At 45.5% G+C, this 23811-nt stretch overlaps 1 protein-coding gene across 1 annotated transcript in view; it reads left to right on the top strand.

The window, feature by feature from the left end:
* The window catches only part of LOC146869567 (E3 ubiquitin-protein ligase TRIM39-like), a 164672-nt gene that overhangs the window by 135371 nt on the left and 5490 nt on the right, over nt 1-23811 (top strand). The gene's annotated exons all lie outside the window — the stretch shown is intronic.

The raw sequence follows: 23811 nt of genomic DNA on the forward strand, positions 1-23811 counted from the left end.
TGACCTTCTTACGTCCCTATTATTTGGCAAATCCAGAATTACAAGAAGCAGGAATGGCTCAGCACACAGCTATGGTTATATGTAACAGACAATTGTATACGTCAGTAACTGAAAATGAACAATAACACAATGTCTCCCAAAAGATTCACAACAGACTTTAGTTTCTTAATGATGTAATTTTCTTTATTCTTTTGTTCAAGTTTTCTGATCTTTTTTTTTAAAAGCACAGCATACAGTTCATAGCCAACGCGGCGCGTTTCGTTCCAACGGGACTTCTTCAAGCCTATAAAAATATATACATAGAATATACATTAATATATACAGTTAAAATTTATACAAAAGTTCATTTGGACTAAGCAATTAAACCAATATCCATACGGTACTTTCCCTACACCATTATATGACATATACATTCTGACATATGAATCATGAAGAGACATTTTGCAAATTTATGTATTAGGAGATATATACAACACATAGAAGATACCTCACAAAATAATTCTTATAGTCATTTATGACTTTTTTCAAGCGGTTTGTCAATATATAACTTTTTAATCCTATCAGGATTGCCAAAAGGGTCTCATAAAAGCCTTTCTATAGTAACATTTTGACAGATTATATCCAATAGTCGAATATCTACAGTGAGAGATCAGTTCTTATCACCATATTGGTGACCAATAGTACAATCAATGATTGAGCGTGGCACATGTGATTCTTTCCATATTTTATAACCAAACAGTGAGAAGTGGACCTTTCTACATTGGCACTAATAGATAATATCAAACTATCAAATGAGTACAGTAATAGACCTACTCTTATCGCCATGATAGCAAACAGTAATACAGTCTCTGTTGTGTGCAGATGTAAAACTTATTGTATTTTGCAGGACCTTTAATTTACCTGTGATCACATAAAGGTTACACATACCTCAGCAAAAATGATGCGTGCAAGATCCAACGTTTCAATAAGTACTATAGAGACAAATATTCGAAAATCATGAATCAATAAAAAAAAACAAAAATTGGTATGTGTTTACATTTTTAAACATATAAGTATGTGCACATAATAAAAAGCACTATTACTAGCTCAAGTTGGATTTTTGATTTTTTCTTTTATACATTTATTTTATATTTGAAAAGATATTTTTTCATCTCTAATACTTTTGTACATATAGTCTAATCATTCCAAATCATATGTTTATTTAAATTCTGACAGTATGCCAGTACAATAGATAACACTAGCAATTACAATCAAACATTCCTGTGTATTTGCAAAGATGGACAACTGTATTATGTTGTCTAAAAATAAGTAAGTGAAGGTTTGATAGCCACAGCCCTATGGGAAATAAGATGCACATGAGGTATGTTTAGGTTTTACAATTAGACCATTTGTAAAATCACGCTATCATGGACTAATCTTAGTCCCACAAAAGACGATCTCTATTAACTTAAACTGTATGTTCAGCATTCAATATAAGACATTATAGTTAGTTCAAAAAGGTCTGAACATGCGACAGTTGTGAATCAGTATATTTGACATAGAAATTGCGCTAGATTGATGAAATAGCCTAAATGTCTGACTGAATTGCTGAAATTAAACATGAGATGATAATAATACACACACAAGTGTTTAAAGCCATATAATTACTCTTTTACGGAAAAACGCTTCTATACGGAAAATGTTGAGTAGTAACAGTGAAACCGATATGTGTACGGAATATATAAAGTGTATCTACCACATTTGAATTTCTATAAAATACATAAAGGGGGCCTCTTTCCACCAGGATGGCCAATAATATCAGGCAATGGAGGCAACACTGAGAGAATGGCAGAATACGTAGATCAGTTTTTTACATCCTTTTGTACTAAATTTACCATCCTATCTAAGAGACAGTAAAGATTTAATCTGTAAATTGGAAGATCTTAAATGGGAGAAGGACATTTTCACGTTTGTTACTATGGACGTGGAAGGTCTTTATACATGTATACAGACAGACTATGGTCTAAGAGCATTGAAATTTTACTTGTACAAACGTAATGCAAAACACTTACAACATACACACATGTTGTTACAGATGTCAGAGCTGATTCTAACACAGAATGCATTTATGCACAATGGGGAGTGGTTTCTTCAAAAACAGGGCACCGCTATGGGCTTCACGTTTGCTCCATCTTATGCGAACCGCTTCATGGGGTTGTATAAGATGGAGCATGCCTGGGGCTCAGGGGCAGGCAAATGGATTGGCAATATTCTGTTTTTCAGTAGATATATTGATGATATCTTCCTCATATGGAAGGGCAGCGATTAAGAACTTGAGGAAGATTATTGTTGGAAAGGCGTTCTCCGGGGGGCTTCGGAATACGTTCCTGACCACCCTTTGACCCACCTCTCCCAGAGTTAGGCCGAGCAAGGGCGGGGAGGCCCTTCCTGGAAGGGTCTCGTTCCTAGGATCGCACACGCTGAACTTACACTATCTGACAGAGGGACACCATACAGTAGTTCTTCGTAAGACAGTATACTTTATCGATAGTTTTAGGGGATATTTATGATCCGAGGTGCAGTTATTAAATCAATGCCACCAGCGGCGGTGGTTTCGTGATGGGGGTATTGGGGTAGCGGGACAGTCTTTGAGTTCAGTGTCTCTGCGGAGTATCCTTCGCACCACTCTCAATCCTCGAGCTGGGGGATGTGGTTTCTCTCGGCAATCTCTGCCGATTCTCCTGGAGGGGAGCGCCGTGAGTCACTCAGCAGGCACAGGTGGTTTCAGAGTCGGGGAGCCGCGACAGCGTCAGCGGGGCTCCGATGGTTCAGAGTTTAGGGAGCCACGACAGCGTCAGCAGGGCTCAGATGGTTCAGAGTTCGGGGAGCCGCGACAGCGTCAGCAGGGCTCAGATGGTTCAGAGTTCGGGGAGCCGCGACAGCGTCAACAGGGCTCAAATGGTTCAGTGGGTCAGGTAGCGTCCTTGGGTTCAGAGATCGATCGAGCCGCGACCAGGTCAGCAGGGCTCTCGTAGGTCCAGGTCTTCTCTGCCGCCTGTCCCTTCCGCACCCCTTGTTATACTCCCCCCTCCTCTTTGAAGTCCGGAGTCCTCGCCGAGAGGGGTCCTCGTGCCTGGGGGCGGTGTGTCTGGATTTCCTGTCGCTCGGCCCCTTGATCTGTTCAGGTGGGTCTGGGAGGGACTCCAGACGCCCAGCATGCGAGGCGCCCGCTCACCGGGGGCCTGGTGGCCGATCGAAACCCTCCATGGGGAGGAGATCAGGGGTGTGACAGAGGTGGCGTCCCCCAGTCTGGCTTGGGGGTTTCTCTCTCCCTCAGCCGGGCATGCGTGGTAGTGTCTTGGGTTTGGCTGGGGCCCCGGCCGGCCATCGAGTTTGTTGGGCCATGGTGGCCGGAAGTCTGTAATACCGGGGATCAGGGGTGGTTGCAGGGTTGCTTACTGGTCGGGAGGGTCCACGCCACAAGGCCGGTCTCACAATTATTATTTGAACAACAACAGGTTTAACGTTAAACTTACAATAAAGAGCTCTAAACAGGAGACAGACTTTTTGGATCTTAGACTATATGTAAAGGAGAACGTAATACATAGTGATATCTTCAAAAAGTCTACTGCCTGTAATAGCGTCCTTCACGCTACGAGCTGTCATCCCAAAGCTACCATCTCCTCGATCCCTTTTGGGGAAATGGTGAGAGCTTGTCGTAATTGTTGTGAAGAACATACATTTGTGTCACAAGTTCAGAAAATTAAGAAAAACTTTGGCCAAAGAGGTTATGACAGAGATTGTCTACAGAAAGCTGAAGATAGAATTACTCAGGTGGATAGAAAATCCATCTTTTTAAAGACCAAGCATAAGAAAGATAATGCAAGTCATGTTGACCTGGCATTCATAACTGAATATAATTCATATAGCGGACAAATCTTTAACATACTTAGATAAAATTGGCACTTGCATCAAACACTCTACCAGCAGATATGGTTTCTTCAAAACCAAAGGTAATATACAAAAGAGGAAGAACCATAAAGAATATAATTTGTCCAAGTTATGTGAAGCAGCCTAAGATATCTTTACAAACCTGGTTACCAGAAAAACCTTTTGGGTTCTTTATCTGTGGCAACTGTAATATATGTAGCCTGGGTGTAAACAAAATATCAACTTTCCAATATAACAACTCAAGGGAATTCAAAATTAAGTCTTACATCAATTGCAACACCACACATACTGTTTACCTTCTAAAGTGTGCATGTGGTAAAGCATCTATTGGAAGCAGTATTCGTAGCTTGAAAGTACGTATACAGGAGCATGTAAGGGCCATAAAAAACAGAGATGAGAGATATCCTGTATCTGTCCATATACATGAAACCCATCCAGAAGACACAAGAGTAATGTTTCATGCTGGTTATCTTAGACAAACTGAGGTCCTTTGGATTTGTCGTTTACGAACTGTAATGTTTGGTCTTAATGTCAATAATGAATTCCATTATTTCTTATAAAGTAGTTTATTACTATATAAGTACATTTTTTTCAGAATTTAATGCAATTGTTTCATTAATGTTTTCGATAGGGTTGATTTACACCAAAGTTACTCTTGGTTAGAAGCCCTTTCGAATGTGGCGGATACGCTTTATATATTTGACAAAGTATAATGTTTTAATAATGAATTTTTGCTGATAAATCTAACAAACTGTCAGTACCCCCTCATTTAAGATGACACATATGGGTGGTGCATTTAATAGAATACATCGGTGGGAGGTTTTTGGCATCATCTGTGACACTTTGGCGCCATGAAAATACTCATGATCATTACCGATATGTGTCTGGCGACTCATCTTGACACAACAATAGTCTGATCTGTAACATACTATGCTTACAGCACTTTTTGACTTTATTTAAGACAATGATCATCTTGATCTATAATACACGCTTAACAATCTATATTTTCACTTATAAAGCATATCCCTGTACAAATTTGTAATATTTTGCTATGGTGTTTTTTGTTATTGGAAACACATTTCAAAATGGCGTACATGTTTTGCGCTGGTGACCGGAGGTCGTAATATTATTTTTTACGATTCCATGCTTACATCAATTTGGCCATACACAGGTGCAGACAGTTAAATTTTTCAATATACATAGAGGCCCTATTTAGGACATTAGTTTCTACACGTCAATACACGTTCGCCAGATTACGTTTTTATTTATAAAGTACGTTCTTGTATAAATTTACAATATTTTGTTATGGTGTTTCTTGCTATTGGAAACACACTTCAAAATGGCCGATACGTATTGCGCCGGTGACCGGATGTGGTAATATTATTCTTTCCATTTCTATGTTTACATCCTGTTGGTCACACACAGGTGTAGACAGTTAAATTAAACATGTATATATAGAGGCCCTTTTCAGGACATTAGTTTCTGACTAATTTCTTGATACGCTGTTTGTGGACTATGCAGAGATACGTTACTGCGCCCGTAAGTAATTTAAGATTAGTGCTTCGTATTTTAATCCTGGGTGTTCCTTTGCAGAACATCAATGTTTCAAATTGAACTGAATTTTCTTCCTTTTTCAGATTTTTGTTTTTCGGTTACGTCTAAGTACTTAGTATTTGTTCACTAGCTGATCTTGGGAGTCTTGATATTGTATCGTAATCCCGTCAATATGGCGTCGATTTACGCATGTATCTGCCCCGCTGTAACGATGGAATACTTTGTGTATGTGGACGCGTTTGCGATAAAATATTGACCTTATGACCTACACATGTGTATGTATGGTATGATTATGCCATGTGTAATCTTTGGTCATTGGGTTAGATTGTATGTTTAACTTGGACTTTCAGCGCTTGTTTGTATATAATGCACTTTACTTTATTTTATATAAATATTTTATGAGAATTGGGAACGTGCCATATGTCCGAAACTAGGGATTTGACATTCGGCAATAATTTTTATAGTAAAATATTTTCGAAATATAATCCCATATAATTGGATTTGAAACGTACAATATGTCTAGATCGGTTTTGTAATATGGCGCCTGTCGTACACATATCTGTTTCACTGTTACTACTCAACATTTTCCGTATAGAAGCGTTTTTCCGTAAAAGAGTAATTATATGGCTTTAAACACTTGTGTGTGTATTATTATCATCTCATGTTTAATTTCAGCAATTCAGTCAGACATTTAGGCTATTTTATCATCTAGCGTAATTTCTATGTCAAATATACTGATTCACAACTGTCGCATGTTCAGACCTTTTTGAACTAACTATAATGTCTTATATTGAATACTGAACATACAGTTTAAGTTAATAGAGATCGTCTTTTGTGGGACTAAGATTAGTCCATGATAGCGTGATTTTACAAATGGTCTAATTATAAAACCTAAACATACCTCATGTGCATCTTATTCCCCATAGGGCTGTGGCTATCAAACCTTCACTTATTTTTAGACAACAGTTGTCTATCTTTGCAAATACACAGGAATGTTTGATTGTAATTGCCAGTGTTATCTATTGCACTGGCATACTGTCAGAAGTTAAATAAACATATGATTTGGAATGATCAGACTATATGTACAAAAGTATTAGAGATGAAAAAATATCTTTTCAAATTTAAAATAAATGTATAAAAGAAAAAATCAAAAATCCAACTTGAGCTAGTAATAGTGCTTTTTATTATGTGCACATACTTATATGTTTAAAAATGTAAACACATATCAATTTTAGTTTTTTGAATATTTGTCTATATAGTACTTAGTGTCACGTTGGATCTTGGACGCATCATTTTTGTTGAGGTATGTGTAACCTTTATGTGATCACAAGTAAATTAAAGGTCCTGCAAAATATGATAAGTTTTACATCTGCACACAACAGAGACTGTATTACTGTTTGCTATCATGGCGATAAGAGTAGGTCTATTACTGTAGTCATTTGATAGTTTGATATTATCTATTAGTGCCAATGTAGAAAGGTCCACGTCTCACTTTTGGTTATAAAATATGGAAAGAATCACACTTGTGCCACGCTCAATCATTGATTGTACTATTGGTCACCAATATGGTGAAAAGAACTGATCTTTCACTGTAGATATTCGACTATTGGATATAATCTGTCAGAATGTTACTATCGAAAGGCTTTTATGAGACCCTTTTAGCAATCCTGATAGGATTAAAAAGTTATATATTAACAAACCGCTTGAAATATGTCATAAATGACTATACGAATTATTTTGTGAGGTATCTCTTATGTGTTGTATATATCTCCTAATACATAAATTTGCAAAATGTCTCTTCATGATTCATATGTCAGAATGTATGTGTCTTATAATGGTGTAGGGAAAGTACCGTATGGATTTTGGTTTAATTGCTTAGTCCAAATTAACTTTTGTATAAATTTTAACTGTATATATTAATGTATGTTCTATGTATATATTTTTATAGCGTTGAAGAAGCCCCGTTGGGACAAAACGCGCCACGTCGGCTATGAACTGTATGCTGTGCTTTTAAAAAAAAGATCAGAAAACTTGAACAAAAGAATAAAGAAAATTACATAATTAAGAAACTAAAGTCCGTTGTGAATCTTTTGGGACACATAGCTGCTACCAGTAATGAAAGAATGCTTTGTTAATGTGGAGTGCCTGTACATGGGTAATACCCAACATCCACAGCTGCAGTTCCCCTAGCACCAAGTAAATATTATTGGTAATAATTCTCCCAACACTGATTGATTTTTATCACTCAAATATCAGCTTTAAATATATTTTAGAAATGCAGCCATATTCTCCGAACAGCTAATAAGTTATGAAAATACACATATTTTCATCTCAATTGCATGCTTGTCAATTTTGGCATACAAATGTTAATTGGATAGGACTAAAAGGTTCTAATTTAGTTGACTAGGCTGCACCCAGGAGCGCTACTTACAGGTCACCTGGAGAGCTACCGGTAGCTCACATGCTATTTGTTGGAGAAGCCTGTGTTAGACAGAGGGGCTCATTCTGCATGTTCTGGGGGTGCTCCCGCTTTGGCAGTACAGTGCATCAGAACATAGAGGGGCTCTTTCTGCATGTTCTGGGGGTGTTCCCGCTTTGGCAGTACAGCTCATCAGAACATAGAGGGGCTCTTTCTGCATGTTCTGGGGGTGTTCCCGCTTTGGCAGTACAGCGCATCCGAACATAGAGGGGCTCTTTCTGCATGTTCTGGGGGTGTTCCCGCTTTGGCAGTACAGCTCATCAGAACATAGAGGGGCTCTTTCTGCATGTTCTGGGGGTGTTCCCGCTTTGGCAGTACAGCGCATCAGAACATAGAGGGGCTCTTTCTGCATGTTCTGGGGGTGTTCCCTCTTTGGCAGTACAGCGCATCAGAACATAGAGGGGCTCTTTCTGGATGTTCTGGGGGTGTTCCCGCTTTGGCAGTACAGCGCATCAGAACATAGAGGGGCTCTTTCTGCATGTTCTGGGGGTGTTCCCTCTTTGGCAGTACAGCGCATCAGAACATAGAGGGGCTCTTTCTGCATGTTCTGGGGGTGTTCCCGCTTTGGCAGTACAGCGCATCAGAACATAGAGGGGCTCTTTCTGCATGTTCTGGGGGTGTTCCCGCTTTGGCAGTACAGCGCATCAGAACATAGAGGAGTTCTTTGGGAGAGAATTGATATAAATCACCGCTGCTGAGATCTGCACCTTTGTTGGGAACACCCGCACTGCTGGGAAATGTTATGACTGCTGGGAAAGAGAAGCAAAGTGAAGTCGTGTTGTACTGCGGTTGTTGGATTGTGTTCTGCTTTGGCTGTTTCATTGGGTTGTGCCCTGTTATGTTTTCATGTTTTTGTTATGCTGCTTTGTGTATGCTATTGCATTATTTTCAGTTGTTTACATTTCATATGTCAGCAAATGCTGCTACACTTTCAGTCGAAAGGGGAACAAGCTTTTACATTCCTGTGACGCAGAACCACTCACGACTAGCTAAGGTGGTAAAATACCACAGCTCCATCTTTTCAGCTATTTAAGACATCAGCCACCCTAAAACTGCAGCTGAAACTGTTGTAGATTAGCACTTGCAGGGCTCACTTTTTGGGATGCTTAAATAACCATCCTTCTCTCAGCACAGCTATTCACTCGATATCTGCATATCCATTCACTGATCAGCACAGCTCTTCACCCCAGCACAGCACTTCATTCTCTGTAGAGCCAGTCACTGAACAGCACTGCCCAATCCAGGCCAGGCCTTCTATCTGAACACTGCAGGACAGGAACAGTCTCCACTCTGCACAGCCTTGCAGACACTACCGACCTATTCCCGTACAGGCAGCCCTGAGCTCTCAGACCCCCTTTCTGCTCAGCCCCGTCTCCGTGGACTGTCCTCCACTCTCTGCTCAGCCCCGTCTCCGTGGACTCTCCTCCACTCTCTGCACAGCCCTCCACTCTCTGCTCAGCCCCGTCTCCGTGGACTATCCTCCACTCTCTGCACAGCCCTCCACTCTCTGCTCAGCCCCCCACTCTCTGCTCAGCCCCGTCTCCGTGGACTATCCTCCACTCTCTGCACAACCCTCCACTCTCTGCTCAGCCCCCGTCTCTGTGGACTATCCTCCACTCTCTGCACAGCCCTCCACTCTCTGCTCAGCTCCCGTCTCCGTGGACTATCCTCCACTCTCTGCTCAGCCCCCGTCTCCGTGGACTATCCTCCACTCTCTGCACAGCCCTCCACTCTCTGCTCAACCCCCGTCTCCGTGGACTATCCTCCACTCTCTGTGCAGCCCTCCACTCTCTGCTCAGCCCTGTCTCCGTGGACTATCCTCCACTCTCTGCACAGCCCTCCACTCTCTGCTCAGCCCCAGTCTCCGTGGACTATCCTCCACTCTCTGCTCAGCCCTCCACCTTCATAATTCTTGACACAGGTCCCATTCTGCACATTTCTCCACTCTACAGAGCTCACCGCCCTCAGAACAGCTCTCATTCCTCACTCACAGCACACGATTTACACACAAACATCTTATTCTAAACAGTCCTTCACACATATCCCTCCTCATGCAAGAATTCCGAGAGCTGACTTGCCCCAAAATCCTCCGCGTCCTACGACTGGCAGAATTGGCCTCCACCACCGGCAGTGAGACTGCCTCATGAACACATAGATGACACCTTCGCCATCACAGTGTTCCAGATGCACTTTGAGCATTTTGGGGGAGTGGGAGGAGGGATCGGTGGATGTTTTGTTTTATTGTTTACTACTTCTGGCTGCACTTGCAGGGTTTACCACCCTCCTCTACTGCCGTGGTTTGTTTATCCTTTTTGGGCGCTGCCTTTGTAGGCTTTGCTACTTTGTGCTGGGTTAGTTGGGGTTCTTGGTGGACAGTAACAGTCTTTCCTCGTCCAAAGGACAGGCAGCCCGCTGGGGGTGTCTGTTGCTCTCTTACTTTGAACAGTATCTGCACTACACGCTGACATAGACACCAAGAAGAGAAACCCCACCTCTTGCACTGCCTGTGAGGGGACTGCGCCCAAGCACCCGCAGCGTAGCAACAAGAGAAAAGCAGCGCCAAGGTCGGACGCTCCACGGGCTCATCGAAGTATGCGGAGGGCCTCACAATGACTGATTCTTCCCATTGAGGCGCCCGTAAGCTGCCCGCTACCTGCCGCCTTTATCCTGGCAAGAGTGACTTGTGTGATAGCCCCACAGAAAGAGAAATTAAAAAGGACAGCGCAAGCAGAAGCTGCCCATCAGAAAGTGTTGTGTGGGAAACAAGCACTGTGGCCAGAAAACTGTGAAGCAGAACAGAGCTATTGCCTTGCCCCCGCCATCCCCCAAAGAAGTGTAGCAGTCTGGGTGAGAAACCGCTTGCCATGTAAAGTTGCTGCCAGCTGCCCCCGTGGGGAGTGCCAAACCCCAGCGCCATGAAGCACACAGCAGAAAGAAGACTGCCAAGCAACAATTAAATGCCCACCTGAAAAGGCTGAAGGATTCCACAAAGGTGGCCCTGATCGATCCCCGCACCTCCAGCTCTGCACAGAAGCCCAGCACCGGCATCCAATGTCGGTGCATCCATTAGGGCGCTTGGGCGTTGCCCCTCTACACACAATTGGGGGCGCTGTGTCACTAAATTAACTTAATTTAACTTACTCCTCCAGGACCACTCGAATAATTAATCCGGCCTCGGGCAGGTCACCGGGCCACGCCTGAGGCATTCAGGTGACAGGCGTGCAATGGCTGGTTCCGAAGGGGGTGGGGCACGCACTGGCAGCAGGCGCAGCAAGGGTCAGTGGTGGTGGTCTAGTGTGCATGTTTGGTTTTGGGCTGATCATTTTTCCGACCAGTCCGAACATGCGCACTAGGCTGCACATTAGGAGACCGAGGGTTGTTTCTTGCTACAGTCCCAGGTCTCCTAAAGAGCGGGGAGTATCCCCTGCCCAAGCCAATCCCGTTCTCCTGGCGCTGCTGGAGCAGCGTCTGGATTGGCTCGCAGTCCTGAGCATTGGGTGCCGCGCATGGGCACTGTGTAGCCAAGCATGACCAATCACTGTCATGGCTTCTGAAGCCATGCGGACAGTGATTGGCCACTTCTACACGGAAGGCACAAGTGTGACTGTGACCGTGACGTCACGTCGAAGGCGAGCAGACTATGTCACAGACACCTCGTGGCTCGGGTTTGTGAGTGCTGCTGCCCACTGCCAGACAGTGCTGCCTATTGCTCGCTTGTGCTTGGGTCTTACCTCAGCCGCTTGATTTATTTAATGTAATTGAAACGGGCCCTCAGCGAGAAGGACTGAATGCATTGCCGAACTGAAGCTGCTTTGCTGAAGGTAAGGCCAACTGGACAATGGGGCAGATGAACCATGTTTTTTTTTCTCTAACTGGGGTCCCTGATTGCTATGCCATGCCACTGGCCTGCGGCGTCGGAAGCGCTGGGGCTCAGCCTGCAAAACCTTTGTTGGCTTCTTGTTTTGCACGTGATGTAGCGCTTAAAAGGTTGAAAATTGTAGGGGTGCGTTATATTCACTGTTAGTTGGCACCCGCACATAATCAAATGTGTACTCAGGTATTTTGTGTGCAGAGTATTAAGAATTGTATAACCTATATCGATTTAAATAGAAGTGTTAGCTATGTACAAGCATATTGTGAATGTATTAGAGAAAATGCATAAGAGATTGGTATATATAAACTCCAGGCGATGTTAAATGTGTAGCCTAGAATACGTGATTGTAGACTGTTTAGTTTAAACATACATGAAAGAAAGACGTAAATGTCAATAGTGTGATTTAGACATGCTTGTGTAACCGAAGTAGTGGCCAGAATTCGCATATATCGTTGAGGCGAAAGGCCTGTTATTTTCTTATGTTAGCCGAGGGCAATAGGCCAAAAAGGATTTATTCCAGTAGAGGTTTTAGGCTGTAGTAAATTGCAAAGTTAAAAGATGTGAAGTATGTCTGCCTTGCATGATCTCACCCCAGGTGCAAGGACAGTTGCTCGTTAGTAGATAAGTTCTTTGTTCACGAATGGACTTATGTAGTTAAAGCCAGACATGGGAGTGCATTGGAATGTGCCAATCGTAACTCCTAGTGCGGACGGTGTCTGGGACTCAAGGCCATGCTGATGGACGATGGAACTGGACAGCGCTCTATGGAAAATTACTGAGAGACGACCCGGCTGAAGAGGAGGTGCTAAGGGCGTGTTCTGGGATTTGGGGTTCTGTATTAGGGAAAGCGCCCCGAGGGTGGAGGCAGAACAGAGTAGCCCAGAGCAGAGAAGAGTTAGGCGAGGTGCTAGAGGGGGCAACTTAGATCAAGCTCTCTAAGTGAAGACTTCTTAGGAAGTTTCACTCGGACACCTTTTTCTCGAGTGAGGGTCTCAAGGGATTGCTAAGTAGGGATGTCATCTAGTACAGAGTAGGGACAGAGATGGTATGGTCCAGTGTCCCTAATATCGACATTGGCTTGGTAGTTTTCTACCTCATGCTTTTAGAAATTGTGCTTTTAGTTATTTTTAGTCGTATGCGGATTCTTTGTAGAGTAGCATTTGTGTTAGTGCCTATGTACTTGTTGTGCCTCGTATTGAGGAGTTTGTATCTTCAAATCTTTATGCTGATAATAAAAGCCAGAGAGCCAAGAGATTAAGTCTCGAGTCCTTGATTATGACAAATTGCGGACAGCATTTTCTGATAATTGTGTTTATTCCCTCTACGCTATTGGGCAAGTAAAAAGTTCCATCCGACCAGAGTGGGTTCTAGTAGATAATTGCCAGATACTAAAAATGGGCCGGAGCACACGTGCAGCGCTTACATATATGCAGCACGCGCTTGTACTCCGTGACATGTTATCAATTTGGTTTCTCGTGTAGCAGATGCATGGCGTGATCGCCATGGCTGCTGCCTCGACTCAGATTAATATCGGAACTTTTGATTTTCAGCTGACTTTCCTAGTAAATTTCAGCCCAAAAGCTCGATTTTCAAACCAGAACCAACAATGTATTTTAAAAATTAGCTTGTGCATCTGACTAACAAGGGCAGCACCTAGGTTTCCGCGTGTTATCCATCAAGCCTTTGCTCTCATAAGAATCCGAGCCAGTTCCTGAAGTACAGATTAGATGGGAGTCGGTGTCCCTGAGCTGTTTACAGTTTAGTTTAACGGTTGTGCCTCAGTGCTACTAATGTGCGATCATTGCTTTTCATCCGATCAACGTCGATAAAAGAAGTTCCAATTAGTTGGGGTAGAGTAAGTCAAACATTTTGTTTACATCAGCATGAAAGCTAGCTGTTACAGGACTAAGAGGGCTCCATGATCAAGGCTGGCACAATCCTGCCTCGTTTGGTCCTGCTGGTTAATGGCCCTCACAGTGACAGCTCAAGGGATTCTGACTGTCGAACCCATTATTTGGAATATGAACTTATGTTGCACGTGGCCGCGCCTGGGAACTGTGGAATAAATAAGCGCTGCGCCCTTCTCTGTAAACCCCTGATGATCCGCGGCAGCTGTGTGCGCTCCGCGCTTTATGTAATCACCGGAGACTCCAGAGCATGGACCCATCCCGCCAAACTACTTCTCTTGTGCAAGCTGTAATTCTGTAATCAAGTTCCACAGATAGAAAGATATTCTCTTATGGTAATAAAACCTACACAGCTTTGAATCTGGAGGGAACAGCAGTTGGTCTGATGTTAATTTATGACAACGTTCTGCTAAATATTGTAGAGAAATGGAAAAATAGATTCTCTTGTTACCGAATGCAAGTCCGTGCCCCCGAGCATTTAGGGCTCACTGCTGACGATTGGTGTGGCCTAGAAGAGATGGGTTTGAATCTTCACTAGGTCAACTCAACCTTTCATCCTTCCAAGGTTGATAACTGCAGTACCATTATTAGATATTAGGCATTGTTTCTTTGACAGCCTGTCACAAGTAAAAGATGCTTCAACTTCTTTAAATCTTAGACACTAAAACCCTCCGCAAAGAAGAGCAGCAAACATGCCCTCTTCTCCTTCCTTCCCAAACAGACACGTTAGGTTGGTTACCACTTATACAATATCTCTTACTCGGTTAATATTACAGCTCCTTGGAGAAGATCATTGTATTCACTGGGATCTCTTCATAATACATCCTTCCTGTTCCCTCCTTCCCACCTGTCTTGTTTGCCCTCTGGACTTTTCACAAGAAATTTCTTTATTGATGTCATAACTACACTTTCAGAATTGCTTTATTAACCTTCCTGCTTTTTAAAATTTGCAGAAAAATGCACAATTTGCCCACTCTTTTTTCAAAATTTCTCACGAGGAGAACCCCCAAATCCGTGTTATGATGGCTGGCCTTGCTCGTTACGCTTGCTCGCCACAGGGACTCATCCAGAGCTTTTACACCTACCACTTTCAAATGTCACCAGCCGCCACTGCTGGCATCTGCAACAGTGGTCAAGACCTGCAATTGGAGGAAAGACTGCTGCGGCCTGTAGAGAATAGCACTGCAGTGCCACCTACTGGCTAGTTGGAGATATTGTGCCATTGAAAAGTGAGCAGTCTGCAAAGAAACGGTCTGCATGCGTATACATGAAAGGCTGTTGTGGCTCATAGTCAAAGTGAACTGAGAGGCAGATCAATGCCCTGCTATGAAAAACACACAGAGGAGCACTGCAAGGCACTGGCCATTATTAATTTGGGAAAGAGAGACCTGCTGTGTGCTTGCCCCTCTGAGCCAGTGGCAATAGGCCTCTGTAGCAAGAAAGATAAACCGGTCTTCCTGAAAGTAGTGCAGATACAGTTCAAAGTAACAGAGCAACTGACACCCCCAGAAGGCTGCCTGTCCTTCGGACGAGGAAAGACTGCTACTCCCCACCAAGAGCCCCAAGTAACCCAGCACAAAGTAGCAAAACTTCACACAAGCAGCGCCCAAAAAGAATAAAGGAAGCACAGCAGTAGAGGAGGGTGGTAAACCCTGCAAGTGCAGCCAGAGAGTGCACAGTGTGCATTGGCAGAGAGCAGAGAACACATGTGGACAGACCCTAGTGGTGAACGGCCACCACCGCAAGCCAGGAGAATGTTAATGTTAATGTTAAGGGGGATTTATTAAGCGCACTGTCACCATAAGTTTCCTGGCGCTGATAGACCACCGGGGATGTGCAGAGAGGCTTAACGGGGATGTGAAAAAAACAGAGTTTTCAAAGATTTCCTGAAAGAAAGAAGAGAGGGCTCGGTCTTGAGGAAGGGTGGAAGAGAGTTCCACAGCTTAGGAGCCAAGTGAGTAAAGCCGCGGCCGCCTAGTCTAGAGAGTTTGAAGCGAGGAATGACCAGAAGCTGGAGATTAATGGACCTCAGAGTGCGGGAGGGGCAGTAAGGGGTGACCAAAGACTTCACGAAAGCCGGACAGGAGCCCGTCCGAGCTTTAAAAACCAGGCAGCAGACCTTAAAGGCTATTCTTTCGCTGATGGGCAGCCAGTGTAATTGGTGGAGCAGGGGTCTAGCCGACTGCCAACTTGGGATTTTAAAGGCGAGTCTTGTGGCCTGGTTTTGAATAAGCTGTAGCCTAGATAGCAGGGATTTTGGGAGGCCGTGGTACAGGGAGTTGGAGAAGTCCAGACGGGACATCACCAGTGCTATTATAACCTGTAGCAAGACTTCCGGGGTCAAAAGATGGGAGACTTTCCGTATCCTGTAAAGCTGGAACATACAGGCGGAGGTTACAGCGCTCACCTGGGCCTTAAGGTTGAGCTGAGAGTCAATGATGACCCCGAGACTCTTTACACAATCAGCTGGAAGAGGCGGAGAGCCGAGCTCGGAGGGCCAGAACTGGGGGCCCCAGTGGGAGACGCTCCTCCCGGGAAGGAGGAGCTCAGTTTTCCCTGGATTGAGTTTCAGTTGGTTTTGATTCATCCAGTGCTGGATGTGTAACATGACCGTTTGAAAATTAATGATGGCGTCAGGGGAGGTGAGTGGAAAAATAATTTGTAGGTCATCAGCATAGTTGAACACGGTGACGTCCCACCTACCCAAGGAATGAATAAGGGGTTGAAGGTACAAATTAAAAAGGAGGGGGGACAAAGATGATCCTTGGGGGACGCCACAGAGCAACGGGGTGCTGGTAGCTGTAAAAGGGCCCAGTTTGACAGCTTGAGATCTTCCCTCAAGAAAAGACCTGACCCAGGTCAGAGCGAGCCCACGGATTCCCGCTGACTCGACACGGTGGAGTAAGATGGCGTGGTCCACCGTGTCGAATGCAGCCGACAAATCCAGTAGGACAAGGGCCTGGGAGAGACCTCTGTCGGCGTTAATTCTGAGGTTGTCCAGCACGGCGAGGATAACAGCCTCGGTGGAATGGGCTGGTCTAAAGCCGGCTTGATTTAATTCTAGAAAGTTGGATTCCTCAATGAATTGCGAGAGGCAGGCAGTGACATGTGCCTCTAAGATTTTAGATAGGTAAGGCAGGAGGGAGATGGGCCGATAATTTGCGAGGATCGCAGGGTCCACACCAGGCTTTTTCAGCAAAGGCACCAGGATGGCCTCCTTGAACGACCTGGGAACTATTCCAGAGCTGAGAGAAGCATTAAGTAGGGGTAGAACACTGTGCGGGAAAGTATGGCAGATCTCACGGAGCACTGAGGGAGGGCAGCAATCTTTGGGGGAGCCAGATTTCACACGCGTGGCCAGTTTTACTAGGGATTCGGAGTCGAGGGAGGGAAGAAAAGTCAGAGTAGAGGCATTGATGGAAGGGGCTACGACAGTGGCCAGAGAGGGAGAATGAGGGATAGAATTTTTAATTACCAAGATCTTATCAATAAAGAAAGAGTTCAGAGCATTACATGACTCAGCGGAGGGGGCCTGGTTGGGGAGTGTCCTGGCGTCTGATGTTAATTCAGCAAGAACCTTGAATATCTCCTTGGATTTGTTAGGGGCAGTTAATATTCTCTTGGAAGCGAAGGCGGCCTTAGTGGTGGTAGTGGCTTTTTTATATTCCTTACGTGCAAGCACGTACGCCTCCCTGTCGGTACTGAGGTAATTACGCCTCCACCTACGCTCCACTTGGCGTAGCTCAAGATGTTGAGATTTCAAAGCTGAGTTAAACCATTTATGAGATTTGCTGTGTCGGGAGCGAGGGAACCGGGATAGGGGGGCGAATTGGTCGCTAGCCGTCGTAAGCCAGTGGGTGATATCAGCATCCAAGGCATTAACGCCTAAGCTGTTACTAGGAGGGGGTAGAGTCTCTGCGAGGAAAGAGAGGAAGGCAGGAAGATCAAGAGCATTCCATTTCCTAGCGACCCCACCCTCCAAAGGCGGAAGTCTGACCAGGCCATTCACCGAGATGGAGGTCTCGATCAGCGAGTGATCTGACCAGACGCATGGGGAAATGATCGGGCAAGAGAGCGATACCCCCAGCGACCAGATGTGATCCAAAATGTGGCCCCCAGTGTGAGTGGGAGTAGTGACATGCTGGGTCAAGTTTAAGCTGAGAAGTGCCTCAAACAGTTCAGTAGCGTGAGGGCCGGCGTCAACCTGATTATACCAGCAATTAAAGTCGCCAAACATGGCGATACGAGCAGAGGCAGTCATCAGGGCAGCAAGCTGTTCGCTGAGAGCAGAGGAGAACAAAGGCATAGGGGTGATGGGACGGTACAGAACAATAAGAGTCAGGGCTCCAGCCTCGGAGGCTAGGCTGATAACAAGATTCTCAACCTCAGGAAGGCAAAGCGAGGAGGACGCAATGAATTTGAGATCTTTGCGTATGATTGCTGACACGCCTCCACCGCGACGAACTGAAGGCCGATTGGCATTCAGCATATAGTAGCTAGGTGGCAAAGCAGCCAGGATATCGGGAAGGGAGAGGTCAGATAGCCAAGTCTCGGTAAGCAGCAAGACATCAGGGTTCTCGGCTGTCAGGAGGAGAAATATATCAGAGTGGTGTTGAGGGAGGGAGCGTGTATTGAGATAAAATATGCGAATACAGGACTCGGACTGAGGCAGGACAGGCAGAGCCTGATATGTGAGTGAGGGAGAAAGTGTATCAGCCGAGATGCCAAGAGACACTAGGCGATACCAAGCAGTAGAGGAGAGAGCACAAGGAAAGTGCTGTAGTGCTCTAAGAGTGGCAGCTGAATAAGTGAGAGCAGGGGCAGCGTTCCTGGGCCCTGGGCCCGGCAGGCCGTGGACGGGCGCAGACGGGCTTAACTCAGGCGAGACTCCGGCGCGCCTACGTCGCGCCCGCTGCGCTTCTGGGGAAGGGAGGCCATTTTGTAGGGCTGAGGGCGGGAGGGGCCGAGCGCTAGTCCGCTCGCCTCGTCTCCACTCCAGGCTCCTCGCCCAAGATGGCGGCCAAAATCGGGTCCCGGGCAGCGCTACAATCGCCAGCCAGGGGACAGATCAGGGCGAATACACAAATGAGGGCCAAGTAAGCACATGCGGTTGACCTGCACAACAAAAGGGGGGTTAGCAAGCAAAGTGCGATTATAGTCTAAACATATACAGTTCAGTTTTAAAATATACAGTTCAGTTTTAAAATATACAGTTCAATTTTAAGAAAGCTTTGAGGTTTCTGAGCTAAATCACGGGGCCCGGGAGAGCCTCTGACAATGTAAGCGTCTATCAATAGACTGAGACACAAGAAAGGCTTTTGTAGGGCTGAGGGCGGGAGGGGCCGAGCGCTAGTCCGCTCGCCTCGTCTCCACTCCAGGCTCCTCACCCAAGATGGCGGCCAAAATCGGGTCCCGGGCAGCGCTACAATCGCCAGCCAGGGGACAGATCAGGGCGAATACACAAATGAGGGCCAAGTAAGCACATGCGGTTGACCTGCACAACAAAAGGGGGGTTAGCAAGCAAAGTGCGATTATAGTCTAAACATATACAGTTCAGTTTTAAAATATACAGTTCAGTTTTAAAATATACAGTTCAATTTTAAGAAAGCTTTGAGGTTTCTGAGCTAAATCACGGGGCCCGGGAGAGCCTCTGACAATGTAAGCGTCTATGGGCACGCCAAGCACCAGAAGAGGGCACCCATTAAGAAGGACCAAGAGTGCGAAGTCAGAGGCGCGCCGAAGCCTGCAACCGGAAACCTGACAGCACGGGCAGAAACCCGGGAGAGAGAGCTCTCCGAAAGGAAGAAGCAATGCTGAACAGAAGAGGTCGTACCAGAAACCACTCCAGCACAGAATGGCCACCGTTGACCAGGCATTGAGCGTGGTCACATGGAGTGATCGACCCTGACAACATTCCTGAAGAAGGCAGGAGGAAGCGCTGCAACGGCGCATGCTTGTGGTGCAAGCACTACGCCCCGAGCAAAGAAGATGGAAGAAAGGTGACCCTCCATCCAGAGAGTGGAGAGAAGATCCCTGAGGAAGGTATAGGGCCTGTGAGAGGTCCACGAGAAGGAGAGGCATGTCCTACCATGAGGACAACAGCCAAATCCTAAAGACAAGGCGCGACCAGGAACATCCATGTGAAGTGCACGTCACATCGAGAGGCCTGGTCGAAAGGGAAAAGAGTGACCTGACGCCACGTTGTGAATGAGTGGAAGAGGAGAAGAGAGGGGCACGATGCCACAGCATAAAGGAAACAAGCATTTGCAATGCCATCGGTCTCGCCTTTGGGACCTTATATGCAGTTAGCTATGCAGCACATTAGCCTGGGTGCTGAAACAGCTACTGTTCTTTAACATGGCAGGATCTGGGAAATTGGGCCGCTTTTTTAAGGAGTGCCTAATTGTGATCCCAATACGTCCCTGTTGTTAGCCCACTCAGAAAACTGTGGTGAGTGAATGCACCTTATTCAGAAATGTCTGCGTATCCTGCAGGACGCAAATTCCAATCCCAATAAGACAGCTGAATGGGGAATGCTTATGGGGAATGCATATGAGACATACTGACTACAGACCTGTAGGTTAATGCACTTACTACAGAGATCTGTGTGTTAATTGTTTCTCACACTTATCTTTTCTATGTATAATAGCTCTAACCCTGCAATGCACTGATAAAAGTGGAGCATTCTTTGACCAGCGATTAAAACATGTTTGAATGTAAACAATGGTTATCTAAGAAATTAACTGTGTTTCTCAACTAAGTGTGTAGTTAGATCAATTATTTCATTTGCAGTTACTTATAGGAGAAGATACAACAAAATATTTACACAGTACTGTTTAGTGAGGCTTCTGGCTGGTGTTTGTTGTATGATTTAACATAGCAAATTATGTCAGGGTCCGGCTCGTGCACTGGCTCTAAGATCCGAACCTCGCCTGTCTCTGTTAATTTGTTGCCGCGTCCACCTCTACTCTAAATGAAGCTAAAATAAATATGGCTTTTCTGAATCAGTCATGCAGAGAATCTCAAGATTTTCAAACCACGCAGTGTTTTAGGAAGAATCATAGTACGCGATTTATAGATCATGTCAATTTTTGTCCATTATCAATGGCATTATAAGATGCCTTTCTGGCCAACTATGAAAACCGAAACAACGAGGAAAAATAAACCATTCGTTAGAGATGCAACTCTCCTCCTACACTGCCCTGTGACTGCCGCCCCTTCAGAACTGACATTAACTTATTGGTTGATTCAAGTCCATATCTTAAAATAAAGAAATATGATTAGCTTAAGAGCCTCAGCCTCCTGATCCTTGTGCCTTGCCTGCGACCTCAACTTTATTTTCCCTAGAGTTGGCTCTTTAGGACCTGTCCTGACGAACTTCCTGAACCCCCCCCCCCCCACTAAAACTATCCAAGGTGCCGACGTGTGCAACTTCACACCCAACACGACCCCTAATCGCGTGCCCAGTTTCACATGGTTCTCCCTTAACTCAATGCGCTGCCAACATATGGGATGTGACATGCTTGTGAAAACTCTACAGAACAGTGTCCTTTCCATTAAAACCCTTGTACCCGGGTTCCAACCCCCAGCGCTCACTGATCTTTGAAGCTCCCCCACTGGGTTTGAGGTCGTGGTACAGCGCCTGCACGGCCTGGTAGACCAACTGCAGGTTTTGTTTGGCCTCCTTGGCAGCGGTTCGGGCGTGCACCGGGCAAGACGGCTCTTCACACACGGCTCCTTCTTAGAAGGACACCTCCTCCCATACCCCACTTTGCCGTCCATTGAAGGCTCGCGCTGTTGCTATCCCCAGGTGCGAGGATCTTTCCGCTAATGATATTAGCAACCTAGTAAAAGCCCTATTCTGCATCACACTGAACCCACTGGCGGAGTGTCTAGGTTTCCGGATACTGCTAGAGGGGTCTCTCCATCATCCAATGCCACATAGAGTAATTCTGTGTCCGTGTTTCACTTTAAATTACAGGGGGCAGAACAATCCCACAACTAGATGACTGAGTAACTCCAGCTGGGCTGCATACTCAAACACACTTATAATCAAGATGCCTAGGCCCGCCCCACACCAACAACCTCAGGGGAGTAACCGTTGTCATAAGTGAATACTTCAAAGAGTGAGCCTGTGCTGCTAGCTGCCCCCGCAACTCCTCCTACTGTGTCCTAGTCACTTTTACTTACTCTTTGATCATTTCTACAGGCTGTCGCTGTCTTCTGGAAACAGGAAGAAATAAAGGCTCCAAAATTCTGCAGTATCTTCCCAGGACCTATTTAGAATTAAACGTGTAATACTTTGTATGAATGCCTTTAAATACAATCAAAAACAAATCTCCAGCTTTCAGAAAGCCCATCTCCTACCCCCAAAAATACTGAGAAACTGGAATACAATTTACCTCTTCTCTAGAACTAGCGGAGTATCTACACCTTAGATGAGAGTTTAGTGCAACATTCCCTCCGCCCTCAGTGGTCAACGACTCAACACCCTACTCCCCAGTCACATCTTTGCAGTTTCTTGACCTCTACCTCTTTGGTAACTCTTGGTCAAATCTGCCTCGCCGCTCCCCGGAGTACCATGCAACTATACGGTTTTAAAGCATCCCCACGTTCTTCAGTCACTCATGTCCACGCAAACTCCGAAAACTTCCCACCACTGCATAACCAGGACTCACACTTCGCCACACAAACTCTGCGGCCATCCAAAAACTGTAGATATGTATGATATAAAACAACCTCTGACATGGGTGAGTCACAGCTGACCCTTTACTTACAGCCAGTGCTTAAAATGGGCCAGTACTGTCTTCTCAGAAATGAGCAGGTACTCTGGTATAAAGTACCTGCACTTCTATTTTTCCATTTGAAGTACTGCGGCAAGCTCAACCTAGCCCCTCCTTACAGCCCTTAACATAGTCCCCACTTACAGGACTCTCACTCAGCACACCAAAAACCATGGACGGTAACTTCCACAGCTAAACCCCCCCCAGCTCCTTTTAACTTTTGCCGAGGGAGCCCCTGCTTGCGGCGCTGGACCCAGGCTCGGTTCCTTTGCGGGCGGTGGCGGAGTTGGTGGCAGCCGCGGGGTCCATGTTCTGGGAAGCCATGATTAGATCGGAACTCACTAGAGCAGAGCAAATTCGGGTGAGATGATCTCTGTTGTGTTAGCTATCTCCTCCTCTCCTAGTCCCAACCGGAAATGAAGTTGAAGTATTCCTGATTCAGAGAGGTCGGGCGGCAACTGGTTAATTGTTTGTTTAAATTATGGTTTTCTATCAACGCCCAGCGATGTTCTATCAGACTACTGTAGCGTTCCTTGCGCACTTTTTCAACCAGAAATAAATGAAGTTCTTCCCTGCAATGCGTGCAGGTGACGATCACGGGGGCGGGGTAGGGGGTGGAGGGGCCGGTGAGAAGGCATTGGACTGCGGGAGAGGGGGGGAGGGGAGGGGAGGGGGAGAAAAGTAGTCTGTGCAGTGAAGGGCCAGTAGCCATAGAAGGACACAAATGACGACATGCTTGTCATGAGACGGAACGAACAAGGCTAGAACCAATGGGAAGGCAGCATTTAGGACCCTAGCCTATCAAAAAGATGGGTGGAGAGTGGGCAGAGCTTCCATGAAGCTTCCCTGCTATAGTGTATACTGCATGCCTCGCAAAGCGAGCAGCGCATGCACTGCAAAGCTAGGCGAGACCTAAAAAAGAGATCCCCGATAAACAACAAACCCCAAAAAAATGCATTCATACCAGTAAAGGGGCCAATAGCCATAGACGTGCCCAACAGGGAAAAAGGAGAGACATAAAACACGCTTGTCCAATAGCAAGTAGGACATTTTGAAAAACACACTCAAAAACAAATAGGAAAACGGAGGCGGGACTCCCCCACTAAAGCATATACTGCATGTCTCAACGAGACAGCGCTTGCACCGCCTAGATGAGACCTAAAAAAGAACAGAAAGGTGTGTGATGAACCCATGACATGGAAGATCCTGTCAACCACAGGTGTTCAGGAAGAAGGAAGAAGAGCAACATCACTCCAAGTAAGATGTTGCCACCTACAGCACTGG

The sequence above is a fragment of the Triturus cristatus genome, chromosome 1_1 (genome assembly GCF_964204655.1).
Source record: "Triturus cristatus chromosome 1_1, aTriCri1.1, whole genome shotgun sequence".
In the NCBI taxonomy this organism is placed as follows: domain Eukaryota; kingdom Metazoa; phylum Chordata; class Amphibia; order Caudata; family Salamandridae; genus Triturus; species Triturus cristatus.